We start from the raw sequence: 19648 nt of genomic DNA, 5'->3' as shown, positions 1-19648 counted from the left end.
CATCTTTGGATCCCTTGATCGCCTCCAGCAGCTTATCAAAATTGGCCTTGTCTTTGTCGTTCTTATCCCGAACAAACAACTTCACCGACGGAATGCCCTCCTCACAGTTCTTCTCGATCTGCTTCAAGAAGTCGATCTTCTTCTTGCTGGTGAAGAAAAAGATGGACTTTTCGCACAGCACCGTTATCGTATCGGTCAGTTTGTATCCCAGCAGCCAGGTCTGCAGCGAGCTGAATTTGTTGTAGATGGCTTCCTCGTCAGCGAATCATCATGGGAAAACTCTGGTTCCTTCCAGTTGGCGTAGAGGTGTTTTATTCGTCGGTAGAAGAAATCCTTATCGAGCACGATATTCGACATTTTCGGGGCCGTTCAATTATCGCATCCAACGGTTTTCAATGCGGGGACACTACCGGTTGCTCTCCGGCTTTTTGTTCTTTGTTGTGTCCTGTTGGATGACTGAGGCCGCTCACGGTCCATCTCACCAGCATTCCTCCTTGGTTGTCGATCGGCACTGCCGGCACACTGAGAAAAATGTTGATCCAATATTGTTGTGCGGAGTGACCTACCCCCTGAGCAAAAAAAAAATACCAATCCAATAAGGAATTTAAAAATTTTAAAAATATTCTAGACTACATCAAAATGCTACACTCAATAGTTTCGTCACAAATGGCCATGTACTTCTTTTTTTGATTTCGTCCCACTGTGCACCGTCGGGTTTTTCTGAGCCATAAAATTTTCGGAAGGGAAGTAAAGCCGTCGGTCCCCGTTTATGAGTTGATGGGTCGAAAGGGCGGGTGTGGGAGCTGCCTCCCTGGTGTTGGTGGCATTGGTACTCACTACGGAAAACAAGATCGACGGAAAGCAAATTAAGAAAAAAAAAGTACAAAATACCATCATAACATCTAATGATTCCATGATTTAAAAAAAAAAAGCATTTTTATAGCTAAATGAGCATTTGCAACCTTGCCTACAAGGGGCAAAAAACCCGAGGCAAGATAGCGTCTTGATTTTGTTTTCAACACGTTTGCGCTCTCATACTAACTTAAGTGTTTTCAGGGAACCGGTTTCAGCTCCATGTGAATTCTAGTCGATACGATAGGATAGTAACTGCGTAAAATACCGCTGCCAGAAATGCGAAATTGTCAACGAAAGCTATTTTCCAGGCGATTGAATCCTAAACTAGTTTAGGCTTACACTAATTGGACGCGGGTTAGATACTGATCCGATAAGATTACGACCGATTAAACATTTATTGCGGATAGCGATTCTATTTTGCCGTGAAGATGGTACCTCTAATTGTCAAAGAAAAGCTAAGACGTCGATACTTGAAGATTTTTCCGGCGTTTCCAATAGAGGATTAATAATAATAATATTACCTGATTATATAAACATGTAGGGTAAGTGCACCAGTATTGACCATACTTTCATATTTTGGCCATGCCTCAGAAAAACGAATAAATCTCAATTCTCCGTCGTTTTGTGGGCGATATGTACATTTATTCCGATGAATAAGAATTTAATCAACAATCTTAACACAACTTAAGATCTCAAACTCGTGAAAAACGTGAAATATCTCAATATCAAAATATGTGCGGTTCCTCTATCTTTCTTCACTCGACTACGAACATATATTGAGAAACGCTACTTTAAACACGAAAAACGGATTCATAACATCCCCAACGTGTGACACTGCTAACACTAATTCCTCATATCAACAAACACCTGGGCCGAGAAAAAGGCCTAAAGCCCCTAGACAACAGAGCGCCAAGTGCAATCCTTAATCCGCTTTGCCCAAGAGAAGCCCTTCTCGGCCGTTTCCGATCGGCCAACGGGGCGGATCAAACGGGAAGCCATTCATCCTTGAGCCAATACGTCGTCTCCATCTCCATTTCACGGAAAGCCAACGGCGGAGTAGGGGTAGATACCATTCATTTATCACCATAATAGCAGTTTTGCGACGAGCCCAAGAGGATCTACACTGGCTTTTCCTTCTACAGCTGTTATCGTTCCGCCTATATGCTGCTCTATTTTATTCTGTTGGAGCACGAAGAAAGAAAAAAAAACTGGGTCAACGAATACGGAACACTTTGCAGCACCATCAGCAGCCACTCTTTCACAGGAACAAATCGATTCAATGTCACAAAATATGTCCTACATCAACGGAGAGTTTGCTTTTGTGGGAATCAAGAGCATTTTATGACTTCGGTGCAAACATAAATAGTGATAAACATGGGGAGAGCAACATCCAACCATTCAATGAACCGAGCATCAAATCTGAATGATTGATGGAGCTATTTTGGAAAACATCGGGAATTTTAATTACAAAATCTTGATGAGGAAGCTCTACATCAAAACGATATGCAACATGAGACACCGAAACGGAGGATATGTTTGGAAGGGAAGCAGAAACGGTTGCACTTGGCATGAATGGAGTGGACCAGCCCTTAGCAAGTTTATTCAGCTATGTGTATACAGATATTCGAAACACGCCATAAAACTTCCCCCTAATGGCGTGCTGAGCGCAACCGGAAAATGGACCAATGTCACACATATGACTGCTGCTGCTGGGTTTAATTTCAGCACTGGTGATGTTGGCTCCAAAAGAATTAAAGACAGAAAAATAGAAGTATATATGTACACAGTGGGTATGAAAGGAAATTGGAAACGACTTTTAGTGACACATCCACATTAAATTGTCAAATGCAGGAATGTGTTGGAAAGGCTTTGGGTGGAACATTCCCTGTATTTAGAGTAGAAATTAAGAGAAAATTCTAGGAGATTTTTCAACGATAACTTTTCAACATTTGTTGTTCGACAGGTAGAAATCAAATCAAATTCTCAGTCTTAATTTTATTTTTAAGATTCTGGCCCTAGCAAAGTTTGCAAGATTTCGGAACGAAGATAAATATTTTATATAATATGTCAGCAAGACATAGACACATTCTCAAGATTCTGATATGTTGGTTAGTTTTAATAACCCGAACCTGAAACTTTTTTTTTTCTATTTAGTTCCAATGATTTAGAAAAAAAAATCATGATTCGTGGATTTGGAATAATTGTCAAAATCTCAGTCTCAAAGGAATTCTCTGCATGCAAAGCTTCGAAAAAACGAATAAAAATCCTGGGACTTGGACAAATTTTCAAGGCATCCAGGATTTTTAAAATTTTAGAAATCCCGGAGTTACAATTACAGTAAACAATGATTTAAACGTCGATTTCTCGCGAGTTAACTCATTAGGCAAACTAACAACATCATCTCGCATTAATTCTGGGAGTTCTGAGTAGTTTCCAGAGGGATTCTGATTCCAAGAATCTGAAGAATTCAAACGGAATTGAATTCTCACGATAGATCCAAGGAAATTCATAGGAGAGTTTCAGTAAAATTCTCAAGAGAATTCCAAAGACATTCCAATGAAATTCTACAGAGAATCTCAATGCAGTTAAGCGAAAGCAAAGGAATTCTGATGAAATTTATTATTGGGGATTTTTTTTTAAATTCGTTATTTAAGAGATTTTTAACCGAAGGCTAGTTCATCTCTAAATTATTAGGGAATACTGAGGTGAATTGAAAGGGAATTTCGGGAGACACTTTGGGAAAGCTAAGTTGGATTCCATCAACTCGGGGGCAACATGACAGCTCTGGTATATTGCCAGTGTACCCCGGCAATTTGGTGCTCGTGGTTCTGTCAAACTCACAAATTTCAGAAGTGTTATCTGAATAGGGCGAATTTGAAAATGATGTACTGTAGACAGATAGACAGAAAATAAAATTAATGTTTAAAATTCATCATATTGTCGCGTGCCAACCAAAACGGACACGTGACGTCCGACGTAAAACTTAACATTAACGACATAGGAACTCGATGCCAGCAAGAAATGTCGTTTTGACTCTCAGTAGTATGAGCAATACATAATCGGTTTATGAAACTTTTTTTTATTTAGTGTAGCATATGTATCTGAGCAGTACATAACCAAAAGCTTAAACATATGATTTGTGAAACGTAATTATATGATTGTCATCGAATTTATTGGAACAAATGGGAATTGATCAAGGATACTTTCGGTGTTTTCGATGCTATTGCTATTATCGTCTATGATGAACAAAGAAGAATGGTTTTGCAGCGAGTAAGAGCGTAACTAATTATACGCAGTTAGTACAGCAAAATGTATAATTTGAGGTACAAGCTTAAAAGAGTACAACGTCGTACTTTGTACGTCTGTCGAAGGCCTTAAATGCATTCAAACTACCTATGTGATATAGGGGAAATGTCTCTAATGTTGGATGGATCTAAGATTGGGCCCATCGCTAAAAATCAGCTATTTATCAATTGTATCTAGATGAACGCGTCATTGAGACGGTTCTAATGGATATTTTTGGTCGCTACTGAAAATTTTGTCGAATTAGGGGCATTTAGGCCGACATTACGTCCATTTCCTTGTTCAATTTGACTAAAATTTAAATTTCTTGCGACAACGGATCTACGATGATTCGATCGAACTTAATTTTAGCTGATATTTTAGAAAATTCCGATTAACAACCAGGGTTACTTCCACTCACTTCGCTATAAAAAATGTTTTTCGGAATTATGGAATCATTGGATGCTATTATGAAAGTTTGTACTTGTCAGAAACAAGAAGAGGTTGGAAGGTATGTATTTGACACATAAAACCTGTCAATTTAACTTTCAGTGCGTCACAATCAGCGAATTTAGTTCACTCAGAGTAAGCGCTCACGAATCGCAAATTCGCTGATTGTGACGCACTGAAAGCAATAATGACAGGTTTTATGTGTCAAACAACTAGTTTACAACCTTATCTTGTGACATACAACTACTAACTACATCTATATCTAATGATGTCATAATTCCGAAAAACAAATGTTTATAGCAAGTGAGTGGAAGCAAGCCTGTTAACAACCACTTCACTTTTATGATCACTAAATTTTTGTTCTTCATGGTATTTGAGTAGTCATTGGCACTATGCCCATGAAAATAACATTGATATTCCACCAGAAAAGCTCAAAACTACCACTCACTCATCTGGTCATATCTCAAAAACTATTTGTCCAAATCATTTGCCCTTGGAAACACATCAAGTAGAAAAGTTTTCCAAAGTGGGGTGAAAATTTGAGCCCAACATATTAAGAAATAAAAAATCCCGCCCATGGTGAAAATATGCCATTTTTTGACAAATTGGATACCTGCCGGTAATCAGCCTGTTTACTGTAGTTACAATAACAAAAACAAAATATGGGTACATCTCTAAGAATCTGCATTAAAAAACCTTCAAATTGACGTTCTAAGATTACGAATAGACTATTTGCTTGTAGAGTAAACTCTTCTGAAAGATGAAATTTTTTTAAATCTCGAAAATCCAGGGTTGTAGCCGAGAGGGATCAGAAAAATCAAAAAAGTCGTTTGTTCAGAATGACAAAATAAGCGTTCAGGCCAAGTTTGGCTTGAGGCTTTAAGTTTGGTGATGAATAACGTTAATGATACGGACGTGTGTAACAAAAGGCAATCACTTAAATTTATTCGTTTTAGAAGTTCATTATGGATATTTTTTGCGAGACGCTTAAATGATTGAGATAATATAATTTTATTTATTTCTTCAATTTTAAATGAATTTACAAAATGTTCGTCTTCACCCAGCTACTCACCGCAAAATAAAATCAATTTTGTATTTTTTTTTTTGCGGATGAAATTCTTAATGCCTCCTAAGTTTTTGGCGGAGTTTTAAATAAAAATCGATGCACAATTTTATCAATATATTGCGATGATTGTTAACTGCATCATGCTCCAAAATATGTCCTGATAGTTACAAAAACATGTTGATGAATGCTGCAGATGCTTATAAGATGCTATTTTCAAGCCGTTCGGAAAATTTCCCAACGTTGTTTTTTTTTTATGACTAATGAATATTTTCAGTTCAGTTTCAGAAATCTTGCATATCAGAAGAACACACAAGAACACATGAACATAGAAATTACGGGAAAGTAAACTATTTTTATGCATACGGCTCATGGCAAGCCTTCATCGCACAACTATGATAAAAATAATAATCTGAAGCTTGATTATATTCAAGAGCAAAATAAAATAGAAGACAGCAAAGTATTGTTTAATGCCATTTGATTATGTAAGAAAATGAACCTCCAACAATAGGTTTCAATTCGTTTGGATTTATTTCATTTCACCACGAAAATCATAAATTCGCCCTATTCATATAGCATTCTTGCCTGTTGTTTGTTATCCACACATGGTGACACAAAAAGTTGGTTTCACATAGAGAAATACCATTGCACTGGTGAAGGACAATCCCTTTGTTTACGTTGTGTGGCGACATCTACTATTTGCAAGTGGGTACGTGAAACTAAGATTATCTGTCACCTTGCCGGGGACTTGGCTTCCATTAATGAGTTTAAGAAAACTCTGCGTGGTGAATTCCTATTTAGTTCTGATAAGAATTCCAAGACAATTCTGAGGTGAACTTCTACGAAGCCTTGAGGATGAGGAGATTCCCAAGGTTTCAGAATTCTAAAGAGTATACCAACTGAATTCTGTGTATTATGCCAAGGAGATTTCAAAGTCAATTATGGATACAAATTTGAAAGTAGCTCAGAAGATGTGTTAGGATGATTGTAAGGAAATCATAAGAAAATTATTCTTGCGAAAATTCCAAGAAAGTTCTATTAAATGTACTTAAAAAATGATCAAGTTCATTCAGAAATTGAACATTTTTCATGATCTCGGATACAGAAATTAAATTTTTTTTTTAATGATTCTGAGACTTTGAAAAGATTTTTGTGATCTCAAGATTACAAAAAAAAAACAAGATCCCGGTATAAGAAAACTGTTCAAGATTCTGGGGATATGTAAACAGGATGACCAGTGAATTTTCATTTTGAAATTCTCGGTTTTCCCGGTTCAAATCTAAAAAAAAATCAGTTGACTATATTCAGTAAACAACGAGAGAAATCCTGGGGAAGCGACACATCTAAAGCTCAATTTTAGAAGGTCGGAAAAACTCACGTTAGCGACTTAGGCCGATGACATAGTAACGCGGAGCGTCGAGCAACGCGTGTTGTTCGCGTTTGCTGAATTTCAATAAAGCGTCGAGTGATGCGTGCTATGACATACTCAACGCGTTTTTGAAAGCGCAGCTCGCATTGTTGTCAGTCAAAACCGCTGGTTTTCACGCTAATTCTAAATTACCCAATTTTGAGTAGGAACTACTAAAATTCCGTGTAAACTACACAAAATTGAGTGCTAAAAGTTGATACTAACAAGATAGCAAATGAACAACATCGGTCAGATAAGGGTCGATGTTGTCCATTTGTTATTCCATTTTATATTTTTAAATTTATTATTTAGCATTTAACATTTAGCATTTAGCATTCATCATCTTACATTTAATATTTAACATTTAACATTTGCCATTTAACATTTAAATCTTAACATTTAGCTTTTAACATTTAACGTTTATAACTTTACATGTTAAAGGTAACCTGTAACAATAAACATTTTACATTTAGAATGATACATTTTACATTTAACATGTTCCATTTAACAATTAATATTAAGCATTTAGCATTCCACATGTATATTCAGCTTTTAACATCTAACATTTAGCATTCTCATTTAACATTCTCATTTAACATTTACCAATTAACATTTAACATTTTACAGGTAACATGTAACATTAAACATTTGGCATTTAACATTTAACATTCAGTATTTTACTTTTAACATTTAATATTTAACACTTAATTTTATCATTTAAAATTTAAATTTTAAAGTTTCAAATTTATAATTTAGCATTCAACATTTAACATTGACAATTTACATTTGACATCTAACATATTACATTTAACATTTAGCATTTATCCTTTAGCATTAAGCATTCAACATTAAGCATTTAACAATTAACAAATAATATTTAAAATTTAACATTTAACATTAAATAATAAACATTTAACATGTAACATTTAACATTTAAAATGTAACAAATAACATTTAAGATGTAGCATTTAACATGAAACATTTAACATGTAACATTTAACATTCAGCATTTAGCATTCATCATTAGGTAATGAACATTAAGCATTATAAATTTACAATAATATGTAAAATTTAACAAAACAAAAATTCCGGCTATATTTAAAATGTACTTAAACTTCTAGACTTCCGATCTACCGATGCTATTTATAACGTAATTATTCATATTCAGTTTATAGAACTCGACCGAAATCGCAATTATCTAGTCGATCACCATTTAATTTCAATGGCACTACAACAGTCTTTTGCGTGCACGCGCGTGAAAACACTCCAAGGAGTGCTTTGACGCTACTGCAGACGCATCGCAACGCGTTTACTATGACAGGTGGAAGCGTTTCACCAAGCATTTTGCATGGACGCTCATCAAAGTAGCTCAGACGCACACGCACACGCGCACGCGCACGCTTCGCTAAACGCGTTACTATGTCATCGGCCTTAGTCTATGAAAAATCTTTTTTTTTTTCATTTATTGCATCGCTCTCTACCTTTTTGCAGGAGATCTCCAAAGTCTTCATCAGGCTAATTATCTACGATTTACATTTCAATAGTAAAGCTTGCTTCAGATAGAATTGGAACAAAAACAATTGCCTGTATTTCAGTTATTTATTATTGAATTCAAGATCTTTTTTTATACAAATGTAGCGTTTTCTTCATACTTTTAAGAAAAAATACGGATAAAATTATTCGTCACGGTTTCGAAGGAATTCTCGAATTTTTCCTGTAACACTGCTCATTAGGCGGTGCACACCTTCTTCGTCCATCGTTTTAGCTATCTTATTCCACCAGGTCTTCATCTGATTGATGTCTTGATAACCTTTCCCTTTGCCTTGAGTCTCCTCTTCATGATTGTCCAGTATTTATCAATAGGGCGGAACTGGGGGCAGTTGGGTGGGTTAAGGTTTTTCGGAACAAACTGGACATCTTTCTCTGCATACCATTCTTGAACGACTTTGCTGTAATGACAGCTTGCCAAATCTGGCCAAAACATTACGGGATGGTCGTGGGATCGAATGAACGGCAAAATTCGTTTTTGGAGACACTCTTTTTGGTATAGTTCCGACGTCATTGTCTTATTTGTAACGAAAACTTTCGTTTTTTTGCCACAGCTGCAAATGCCCTGCCAAATCATAAATTTTTGTGCAAATTTGTCGGCAAAAACAAATTTAAATTTGGCTGGAACATCCCCCGAGCCGTTGCCAAGTAAAATTTTTGACCTGGGATTTGCCCGAAGTCAGCCTTGACATAGGTTTCATCGTCCATCAGAAGACACCCGTCGAACTTGGTCAGCACCTGGTCGTATAGCTTCCGCGCACGGATTTTGGCCACACTATTCTGTTTTATGGTCCGATTTGGCTGTTTGCTAGCTCGATACGACTTGATTCCTTTCCGGAGTCGAGTTCTCCTCACGGTACTATGGGCAGCACCGAAGTTTCTGGCCAAATCACGGTCCGACAGATTGGGATTCCTCTTAATCGTCTTCAAAATCTTACCACGCAGTTTCCGGGCGACAGTTCCACTCCGACGATTGGCTTGAGGCTTCCGAATCGTCGTCAATGTTTCCTTATACCGTTTGATAACGCGCCATACGGTATTTCTGGGCAATTTCAGCTGTTTAGCTAGCCTAGATGCAGACCACAATGGATTTTCCAAATAACTGTGCACAATTTTTTCCCTTCTTTCGGCTTCCATTGTTGATTTGCTGAATGTCAAAAATACATACGTGAAGCTGACAAAATTTTCGACACGTGGGCGCCAAGAACTTCCAAATCCGTCCATCTGGAGCACCACAATATGAGCAAAAGTTTGTTCCAATTCTAAATGAAGCAAGCTTTATAGTATCTTATAACTTAGATTCAAAGTGTTTATTTTCCAAAAATTCAAAAGCAGTTTTTCAGTTAGTGTACTCATAAGTATTAGACTATTAGAGTCGATGGGTGGCCTACCATGCGTTCGGATGGGAGTAGACTGTGCGTGCGTACGGACGTGACGTTTGTTTTCTTTGTCGTGTTTGATTTTGAAAAATTTAGATTTCGTGTTTGAATTTGGAAAAATTTAAAATTAATAATTTATGTGTGATAGTTTGTCTCGTCAAGCCACTAAATTCTCAACGTCCCATCGTTCGGTGCGATCATGTTGCCGTGGTAGGACTTTCAACCGAGGAGGGGAGTTTCAAGGGTATTCCGACGATAATTCCAAAGTATGAGAAGTTCCAATGGTATTTTCTTGTGAAATTAAGGAGAATCCCATGATTATTCTGAGTAGAACTCCAAGGTATTCATCGAAATAAAAATGTTTGTTGATTTTAAATAGGTTAATATTGACCCATTTGAAAAAGAAACACGTAAGTTTATAAAGTTAAAATCGGCATGGCTCAGAAATCATAGCGATTTCAGAAATTAATTTTTCACACACTTAATAATAAGTTGGTGCAAAAAAACACATCATCAATTGGAATGCACTTGCAATCTATGTGACCATATATTAAGGTTTATTGATTTTTCCCGGTTCTCCCGAAGAATTCCCGGTTTTCCCGGTTTCTTTTCAAATTCCCGTTTATTTCTCGGTTTTACCGCTTTGCTGGGAACCCTATGTAAATAATGTAAAAGTTAGTAAACAGAAATATTGAAAAAGTTTTGAGTTTGTGAAGCACAAAAAAATCAAGTATCTGACGTTGTCACTGGGAATCATTTAGGAACATTTTGAAGATCGTTGACAAATTACCGAAACTCTGACTTATTCACATTCAAATGTTAGATATCCCGGGCTGAGGTAAAATATAGAATCCCGAAAACGAAAAAAATATTCATGATTCTAAGAGACATCTTCGAGATAACAAATTTAATTGAACCTTGCACGATTGCGTATTGTCAATACATTCTATATTGACGTCAATATATCGATATTGACAATATTTATGTAATCACATCATCAATATTATTGTCAAAAATTCCCCTTCGCGTCAATATATTGATGCATGTGAGGATCGCTTTAGATTTGTTTGCAGATAGTGGGACAAAGCAATTATGAAATGATGCCATTTTATTTGAATTATATCGTAGAACTGATTGCACATCGTGGATTGATTATGCCTTCATTTGTTTTTTTTATGAATATTATTTTTTTTTATTAATAATATTATTATTAACATTATTCCAAACTGGAATAATACTAATGTAGTATGACGAAGTATGGATGGTTATTTAAATTTCGGCTTAATGATCTATTTCCCCTAGTGACCTCTTGGACATAATCACATTCAGCCTAATGGTGTGTGGCCTAATGACCTATGACACAAAAAATGCTTCTTCTTTTCCTAGTTCACCCTTCACCCTTGGCTTGCTTCCATATTTCAGTGCCTCACCCAAAGGGTCGAGTCCAAAAATCGATGTAAGGAAGTTAACTGCTACGATATCTGATTCAAATTGGAACGTTCGTTATTTATTCGTCAATAGGTTTAATGAAAGATTGATCTAATATGCATTATCTCTAAAAGTAAAAATCAATTTGCATACAGATTAAGCAAGGAATATTTAAATAGGTAAAGAGAACATACCACGTTAACAAAATATGATCCTCATAGGTATAATAAACATATTTTAAGTTTCCAATCGAATTCCCTCTCTCCCTGATTTCTCGGTTCAGTGACCACTCTGAATAAATGACTCCTTCGCCATCAACCCATTGCGACATTAAATTTTTGATTCCGCGGCAGTCAGTTAGTCATTGGGAAACTATCGTTCTGGTTTCCCAACAAGCAAACTCAACGTTTGTTCTTCTTGATAAATTGGATAATGATATCGGCACAGAATGATGCACAGTATAACAGAAAGATGTGTTGAGCTTGATAGACTTGAGTGCATAGAGTATATCAGCTACATTTTAGTTCAGATATTTATCGGTTTAATGATCAATCACTTTCACAGGCACTGATAAGAACTTTTCGGTTCGCGGAAAAATGCGAAAATTTTCATAAATGTTATGTTGAACCATTGTGGACGTTTACAATGTTCCGTTCATGACCAGCGTTTATTGCACAAAAAATTCGGGCTCAACCGGGATTTGAACCCGGGACCTCTCGCACCCAAAGCGAGAATCATACCCCTAGACCATTGAGCCGCGTGCAATTAATTATCACCACAAAATAAAGACTGTTCGCATGTCCATCGAAAAAGCCACACAAGAAAAACACGCAATAACAGAAATAGTTGCACCGAAACTGCCCGAACAAGCAAAAGATAAAATCAAACCTGTATACGTACCTTCATACACAGCTGGTTTTCTCTTTGGCCATATCGACATACAATGTTTGTGCTCTATGGCAAAACCGAAAGCCTACTTGCTGGAAAATAATTCATTCGGGCGGCTCAATGGTCTAGGGGTATGATTCTCGCTTTGGGTGCGAGAGGTCCCGGGTTCAAATCCCGGTTGAGCCCAGATAATATTTTGACTTCTTCCAAGCTGAGGCGCCGCATCATCTTCTATGATATAATCTTGCGAATGCAGCAGCAAAACATACTAAGGCGTATTATGCAAGGGTTAATGTTTTACTTAAGTTAAGAGGCAACAAACATCGACTTCAGAAGGTGTCAGCTATGATAATCATTAAAAAGTGGAATTGTGATGGTGAAAATAGTAACCAGTAACATTTTGGTGCTATTTCCAGCATAAACACAATAAACACATAAAAACTAGTTTTCCAAAGCTTGTTACGTTAAATCATCTTTATAAACTCACCTTTTATTCAAGCAGTACCTCGTTTTTATCGGTAGAAACTGCTTAAGAAAAACATCGCATTAATTTCTGCTTAGCACTTAGACACATAAAAATTCATCACTATAAAAATAAATCTTGGCGCCAAATTCAGCACCACTTATTTCAATCCCTTCCAGAAGGGATACAGGATTTTAACTATTCTCCCTACAACAGCACATAAATCTACTGTTACAATTTAATCGGTTTTACGCGATTTATCCCGAAAATTGCTCAAAAACTGCTTATTTATTCGCGGTTTGCCAGTGAGTAACGAACGATTACAATTAGTTTCACACAGGTGCACAGTATTGAAGTATGTGTTGAGCTATACATACCATTTTTCAACCTAGCAGCCAATGTTGTCAAGACAATTTCAAGGAAATATTAAATAACATTCAGTAACATGAATTCTAACATTGACAGAATCATTCTTTCAGAATCATCTTTTTGCTCAGCAACTCAGGAATATTTTATACCATTGAAAATGAAAATTATAATAAATTATATGTTTTCCCTTTGGGTCGTGTTGCCGGACTAGCCGAAATATCATATGGTCAACCATATGATTAAGCTGAAATTTACAAACAAACAACACACTGTAGCTGTGCGTAACTTTCATTTAGTGAAGATACTATTCCAGCTATAGCTCTTCAACTACACCAAATAGAACGACACAGTCTTGGGCAAAGTTGTTCAGCTGGACAATATCCGTCTTGTAGTGGGAATTTTAGTTCAGAATTAATTCGCTAGGTGCCGCTAGAGTACAAATAAAGTTCTTCCATTGATAACTTATAATCGAGACCAGAAAGAAGTTTCCTGTCTTCAGCAAAGTTGTTAAAATGGACAAGACCCTATCAAAAGTGAAGATTTGAGACGCGAAATTAATCGCAGGGCGGCACCAGAGGACACAAAAAAAATTCTTCTAGCGATAACTCAGAATCTAGTCAAGATAGAAATGTCCTCACCGACAAACCGACATGAATGACCTTAGAAGTTACCATGACATTTTTGCTCAAAGCACACTTCTGACATCTGTCTTCATGTGCGTGGAAAACGTTTAGCTCGTGTGCAAAGTGTTTGAGCTGATTCGTGTCTGATCTATTCTGGACATATAATCACTGACGAACCGACATGCCACTTGACAATTCGATTTGTCAAACGAGGCGAGACGCAAACCAAGTCAATATAAATTTTTCGTGTGCTCGTGTCCTTGCTCACGATATGACGCGATCGGATGGGTGATGGCGATAGTGTTTAACGTATATCGCGTCTTGAGCAAGAATTTGAATGAAGCTTCTATGAGCTGGCACGTCGGTTCGTCAGTGATATAATGTTTGTCTAGATTAAAAAATCCTACCATTTTGATTATCAGATCGCTGCAACATTTGAATCGGCCGTAATAGATTTTCGAGCAGAAGTTAAATTTAAGTTTCGTGTCGGTTTGTATGTGGATTCCTGTATTCAGCAAAGATGTTGAAGTGGAGAGTACACTACTTCTAGTGATAACTCAGAATCAACACAAGATAGACGTTTCCTGTCTTCAGCAAAGTTGTTCAAATGGATGAGAACTGTTCAGTAGCAAACAGTTTAGTTGAGAATTGACTCACTAGGTTGCGCCAGAGTACAAATAAAGAGGACGAATGGACAAGAAACGTTTAGCAGAGAACAGTTTCATTGGGAATTGATTGGTTCGAGAGAGATAAAAAGCATGATGTAGAATTCTTCTTTTGATGATAAATCAGGAGCGTTTGTTTCAGATTAATTTTGTTTGCCTTCAGCAAAAGTGTTTATCTGGATAAAACCATTAAGGCAGTAAACAGTTTAGTTGCAAATTGACTTGTTAGGTGATGCCGGAGTAATTCTTTTAGTGATAACTCATAATCATAACCCGTGTCATTGAAAGTTATTCAAATAACTGAGATCCGTTCGGTAGAGTTCAGTGTAGTTTGGAATTGACTCCTTACTACAAATTATCTAATGATAACTTGGGATCGAGACCAGATAGAAGATTCCTACCTTCAGTGAAGGTGATAAAATAGGATAGCTTCGTTTAGTACTAAACAGTATAGTTCGACATTTACTCGTTAACTTGCACTAAAGAGCGACAAATCTTATTTAAGTGATAACTTCAGATGGCGACAAACCTTTTTTTCTTATTTTTTTTTTTCAAATAGTGAACAGTTTAGATCAGAATTGACTCGTTAGGTGATGCCACAATTCAAAAAGAGTTCTTGTAATAACAACGTAGGATCGTGACAAAATCGAAATTTCTTGTCATCAGCAACGTTGTTGACATGGACAAGACCATTTTGGTAAAATTTTGACAGCGAACTGTTTATTTTGGACTAGATATGATGCTAGTAAATTAATTATATCCTTAAATTGCTATTTTACGCCTTTGCTCGTTATTCCGTTGACCTACTAAATGCCCAATTTGAGTTAATCAAAAGCTGAATAAACCATTTTTTAGCTGAAGAAGCTTATTTTTCCTGACTAAGCTCTTATTCAACGTTCAATGTTTGTTGGGTGGAGTGTTTGAACAGATTAAAATTAGATTTAGATTTGTGGATGTACAGTACTGGATATAAAATAAATAATACATCGTGATTTTTGTTGACACTATTTGAAAGTTTAAAGAGCTGTTACTGTTCAGTTTGTGGATAAAGATATATGAATTTTCGGCTACTGTTTGATGGAGTAGTCAAAAATGTATCATCATAATTTGTGGCTTGATCGATGAAGCCTAATAAGCCAAATTTTAGCAACAATTTACAAATACAATTTGTTATTTTTTCCATGACTTAAATGCAGGGAAGATATTGATTAGTTGTCAGACACGATTGGGATTAAAAAATAGAATGAAGATTGTTGAAAATGTTTTTGCTATTTCATGCAAAAAGATATAATTTGATACGTAAAATGAAAAATTGATAGAATTGATTTGATTTGGTTTTATAGACAGATTCGATTGCGTGAGATTTTCTATTATTTTTTTCTTGGTGCCAATAAACTAAACTAGCTCAAATTTACATCATATGTTGTCACAATATTATTTTTAAACTACTTAATATTTATTAAAATCGGTTCGGCACGATCAAAGCTACAACAGTTTGGCTTGTTTTTCAGCGTCTATGAAAAATTGATAGTTTTCAAACTTAGCGGCTTTGATTTTTCATTTTGTAGTCAATAGCTTCAAACTACTTCTCAATCAATAACTACATTGGAGTATATTTTACGCCCATTTTAAAACCAGAATTCTTTAGCATAGAATACAGAACAGCGTAAGTTAATTAGTTTAAGGATTTTTTTAAATAAAATAAAATTTCTGACTTTTTTTATTGTATGCGAATATTTTTTTAGCTAATTTGGTCCATTGTACTTCAAGAAATAACAGCTTGAAAAGAAGGTAGTTTAAAAAGAAACAATTTACTAAAATAATTCTGACTTCACGCAGAACAATCCAAGTTACAAATTACCTTGAATACTTCGTCAACCAGCAGTAAGAAATTAAAGAATATTTTTATGCACAAAATGAACAGTAACAGCTCTTTGAACTTCCATGGAGAGACAACAAAAAAATCATGTAACACACCAGTATGTCCAGTATTTCAAGAATAATTCTAGACATGAATCTCCATTGTGGTTCTGAAGGATTCCAAGAGGGATTGCCAAATATCACTATCATTAAGAGTATTCCAAGTGTGATTCTCAAACAGGCAAGAAATCCAAATAACTCCAAAGAAGATTTTAAATAATCCCGATCGAAATTCCATAGCATGCTTATAGAAGATGAAGAATATAACAATGAATTCCGATGAATTTCACGAAATAAATCTTAGTTGGAATTTTGGAAAATTCATAGACAAATTTTGGAAAATCCCAGCATTTAAATTTACGTAGAGCTCTAAAGAGGATACTAGCGAATTCCCAAAGTATTTCTGGAGAATCAGAAAGCAAATCAAGAAAATTACAGAAAATCAGAGAATCTCACTATGACATAGATTATAAATAATCTCAAGAAAGATTTCATATAATCCCAACAGAAATCTGAGATTATTTCAATAAAACGCAAACGTCGTATTAAGATGCTCCAATTGCGTGATTTGATCATATGAGTTTACTTTACTGGCTCAGTAGGAAAAACAGGGGATATAAGAGTAAACTTGTTTTATTCATACGTTGATTGAAGAATTGATAATCTTGGTTTCTAAGTAGGATAGAAATATTGAAATAACGTTCCCTATTAAGCAGCATGATTTCAATACTACCCACCCATTTGAAAAAAAAATATGCATGATGTAGCTGTAATAGTTTTTCAAAATTTTCTGGAAGAAGTCGAGAGGTGTCGTAAAAATCAAAAGTTTGAATAAACAGTCGAAAGACACTTCCAAAGGAGGCCCATTCAGTTACAACTTTCTAGGAAATCTGAAGAAAATGCCAGGGAATCCCTGAATTAAAAAAAAAATGTTTTAGTGGAGCTCAAAAGAAACTTCCATTGGCAGTTTATAAGGCGCCTGGAGAAGACTGAAACTGAAAGCAACCTCCTGAATTAGTTCGGAGCAAACTTTTAGTCGAAGCCGGAAGGATCTCACGAAAGGAGGTTATAAGACAAGCGATGTCGGAATGAATTCTGGAGAATGCCGGAAGCTTCCAGAGAAATTTGGCAAAAGAAAATCCAGGGAAAGCTAGAGAATCCAGAAGGACTTCAACTTTAAATTAGGAAGAAGTGAAGTTTTCGGCAAAAATAGGAGAAACTTCCGGGAGAGGTCGGAAAAAGCTTCTTGGAAAGTCTGAAGACAATTTTAGGAGAAGCCAGAATTCTTCATGGATTGTTCAACAGAAAGTAAAACATTATGATACGCCTATCTGGTCCCTGGATGTAAATATTTCCTAATTCCCGGGAATTCCTGTTTCCCGATTTTGGAGTACTAGAGAAGTGTTTAAATCAAATATATTGTTTTAGTCAAATCCAAATATCTCAAATGTATCACAATATAGCTTTGATATATTTTGAGAAATTAAAGTGTGTTTGGTGTAAATTTTTAATAATTTATGACATATCTCGATTACTTTTTCGAAGGGACGTATCAGCTTTTGAAAAGATTGCATTTGATCGTCGATTTGGCGTAACTGGTAGCTCGTCCACGCATACTAACACCACTATCAGGTAGGGTAAAGTTTCTCCCTTCGAAAAAGTAATCGAGATTTTGCGTTAACTTGCGCTTTGTTTTAGAAAATTCATTCAGAAAATCAGGTTTTTTTTTATTTTAAATTGATATATATATTTTCAGTACTATAAAAATAGTAGCATTGATGTGGAAGAAATTTGATTGATCAGTACCAATCAAGCAAAAATGATAAACGTATTCTTTAAAACGATTGTTCAAAATATAATACTAAAAATGCGAATTTCAGGAAAATGTTATAAAACTTCGTATTTCTCAGTTGTTTGAAGATACACAACTTTTAGGTCTTCGGAAACTTTTCATAAAATTTAACGTTATACAGCCTTGTTGAAGACAACAAAGATCTATAGTGCGAAATAAAAATCGTTTGTATCGGTGCGCCATATTTGCGGTCATAACTTGAACTATTTTTATCCACCAAATTGTAGTCCTAATTAATCCGAAAAACAATTGGATACAATCCCCGAGCGATATTATTGTTTCTAGCTAGATTTGATTCCTGGCCCATTGTGAAATGGGGTTGTACGAGCTTTTGACGTAGGATTACGCTACTAACTGAAAACTATTTTGGTAAAACATTATTTCTTGTAGCTTCCTATAAGATTGGTTAACTGCATGGTCTATTTAATCAAACTGCAGCACGTGGCGGGTGATTACTAGAATTTTTCATGCGGGTTTTGCTTAGCTTGGGAGCAATATTATCAAAAATAACTCTTTAGTGGTAAAATGAATATTGTCACCCTGAAACGGACGGTTTTGATTTGAAGCGCATGGTCGAAGATCAAGCTGAAAGCAATTCATGCTTTTTATATACTTAGACAGGGTAGCCTGAATATTAGATCAAACTCCACTCTGGATGATCGTAACGCTAGACAGCACTTTAGGGGTTATTCCGAGAGTCGAACTGATTCACTGTCACTATTTAGGTGACAAAATTTACGTCGTGCTGATGTGGCCCTCTGTGCAAATCAAATGGAGAGTTACGTCACGAATACGTGACTTTTTTCACCTCACTAGTGACAAGAGTCACTTAGACCCTCAGAATAACCCCCTTTCCCAAGTAACAATTTGGGTTTTATGAGGGTTCTGTAGAAAATGATTTAGACTTGTAGTGTTGATACTGGCAACACTTCAGTAGACACTTCAGGTGACGCTCCAATGACGACCGCAGTCAGCTGTCAAAACGACAGTACGGAAGGAGAAGCAGAAGAAAAAGAAGGGCAAAAACATAATGACTTGCATGATTATTAGTAGTTGAGGCTGCCAGAGATAAAGTCCTTTGTTGAAAGCTAGCTAAAACTTACATCTAAACTGAAGTGATTATTCCCTATTAAAATTGCATATAATACACGAATTAATTTCGCGTGTCATCATTCAGTACAGTTGGAATTGTGTTATTAATACCTATGCAAACCGAAATTTTCTAAAACTACATTACAAACAATTCAACGGGTTCACAATTCCTAACCTACGGAACATCAGCGGGAATATGTAGAATAATATAAAACCTCGATAAAACTTTCTAGGTTACTTGGGTTGTTTAGTTCTGCATCGTTACGGAACGAACGGAATGTGCCAACAGCACTTGACGAGGGATATTGTTTGTCTTCTTGTTGTCACAGCCGGCATTTCCTGTCAACTCAGATATTTCAGCAG

At 36.0% G+C, this 19648-nt stretch overlaps 2 protein-coding genes and 2 non-coding genes across 4 annotated transcripts in view; 2 read left to right on the top strand and 2 right to left on the bottom strand.

Annotated features, from left to right (window-relative positions):
- LOC135703427 (uncharacterized) overlaps window positions 1-19648 on the bottom strand; it is a 75793-nt gene that overhangs the window by 27226 nt on the left and 28919 nt on the right. The gene's annotated exons all lie outside the window — the stretch shown is intronic.
- Snx16 (sorting nexin 16) overlaps window positions 1-19648 on the top strand; it is a 122848-nt gene that overhangs the window by 102520 nt on the left and 680 nt on the right. The window lies entirely within an intron of this gene.
- Window positions 12099-12170, bottom strand: TRNAP-UGG (transfer RNA proline (anticodon UGG)). The gene has a single exon. It is a non-coding gene; the product is annotated as a tRNA-Pro (tRNA).
- On the top strand, window positions 12416-12487 carry TRNAP-UGG (transfer RNA proline (anticodon UGG)). Its single transcript has one exon. It is a non-coding gene; the product is annotated as a tRNA-Pro (tRNA).

Source organism: Ochlerotatus camptorhynchus, unplaced genomic scaffold (genome assembly GCF_037179485.1).
Source record: "Ochlerotatus camptorhynchus isolate MF236.1 unplaced genomic scaffold, CSIRO-AGI_Acam_v1.1 ptg000213l, whole genome shotgun sequence".
Lineage (NCBI taxonomy): Eukaryota > Metazoa > Arthropoda > Insecta > Diptera > Culicidae > Ochlerotatus > Ochlerotatus camptorhynchus.
Note: the sequence above shows the minus strand (reverse complement) of the source record. Positions and strands in the feature narration are given on the sequence as shown.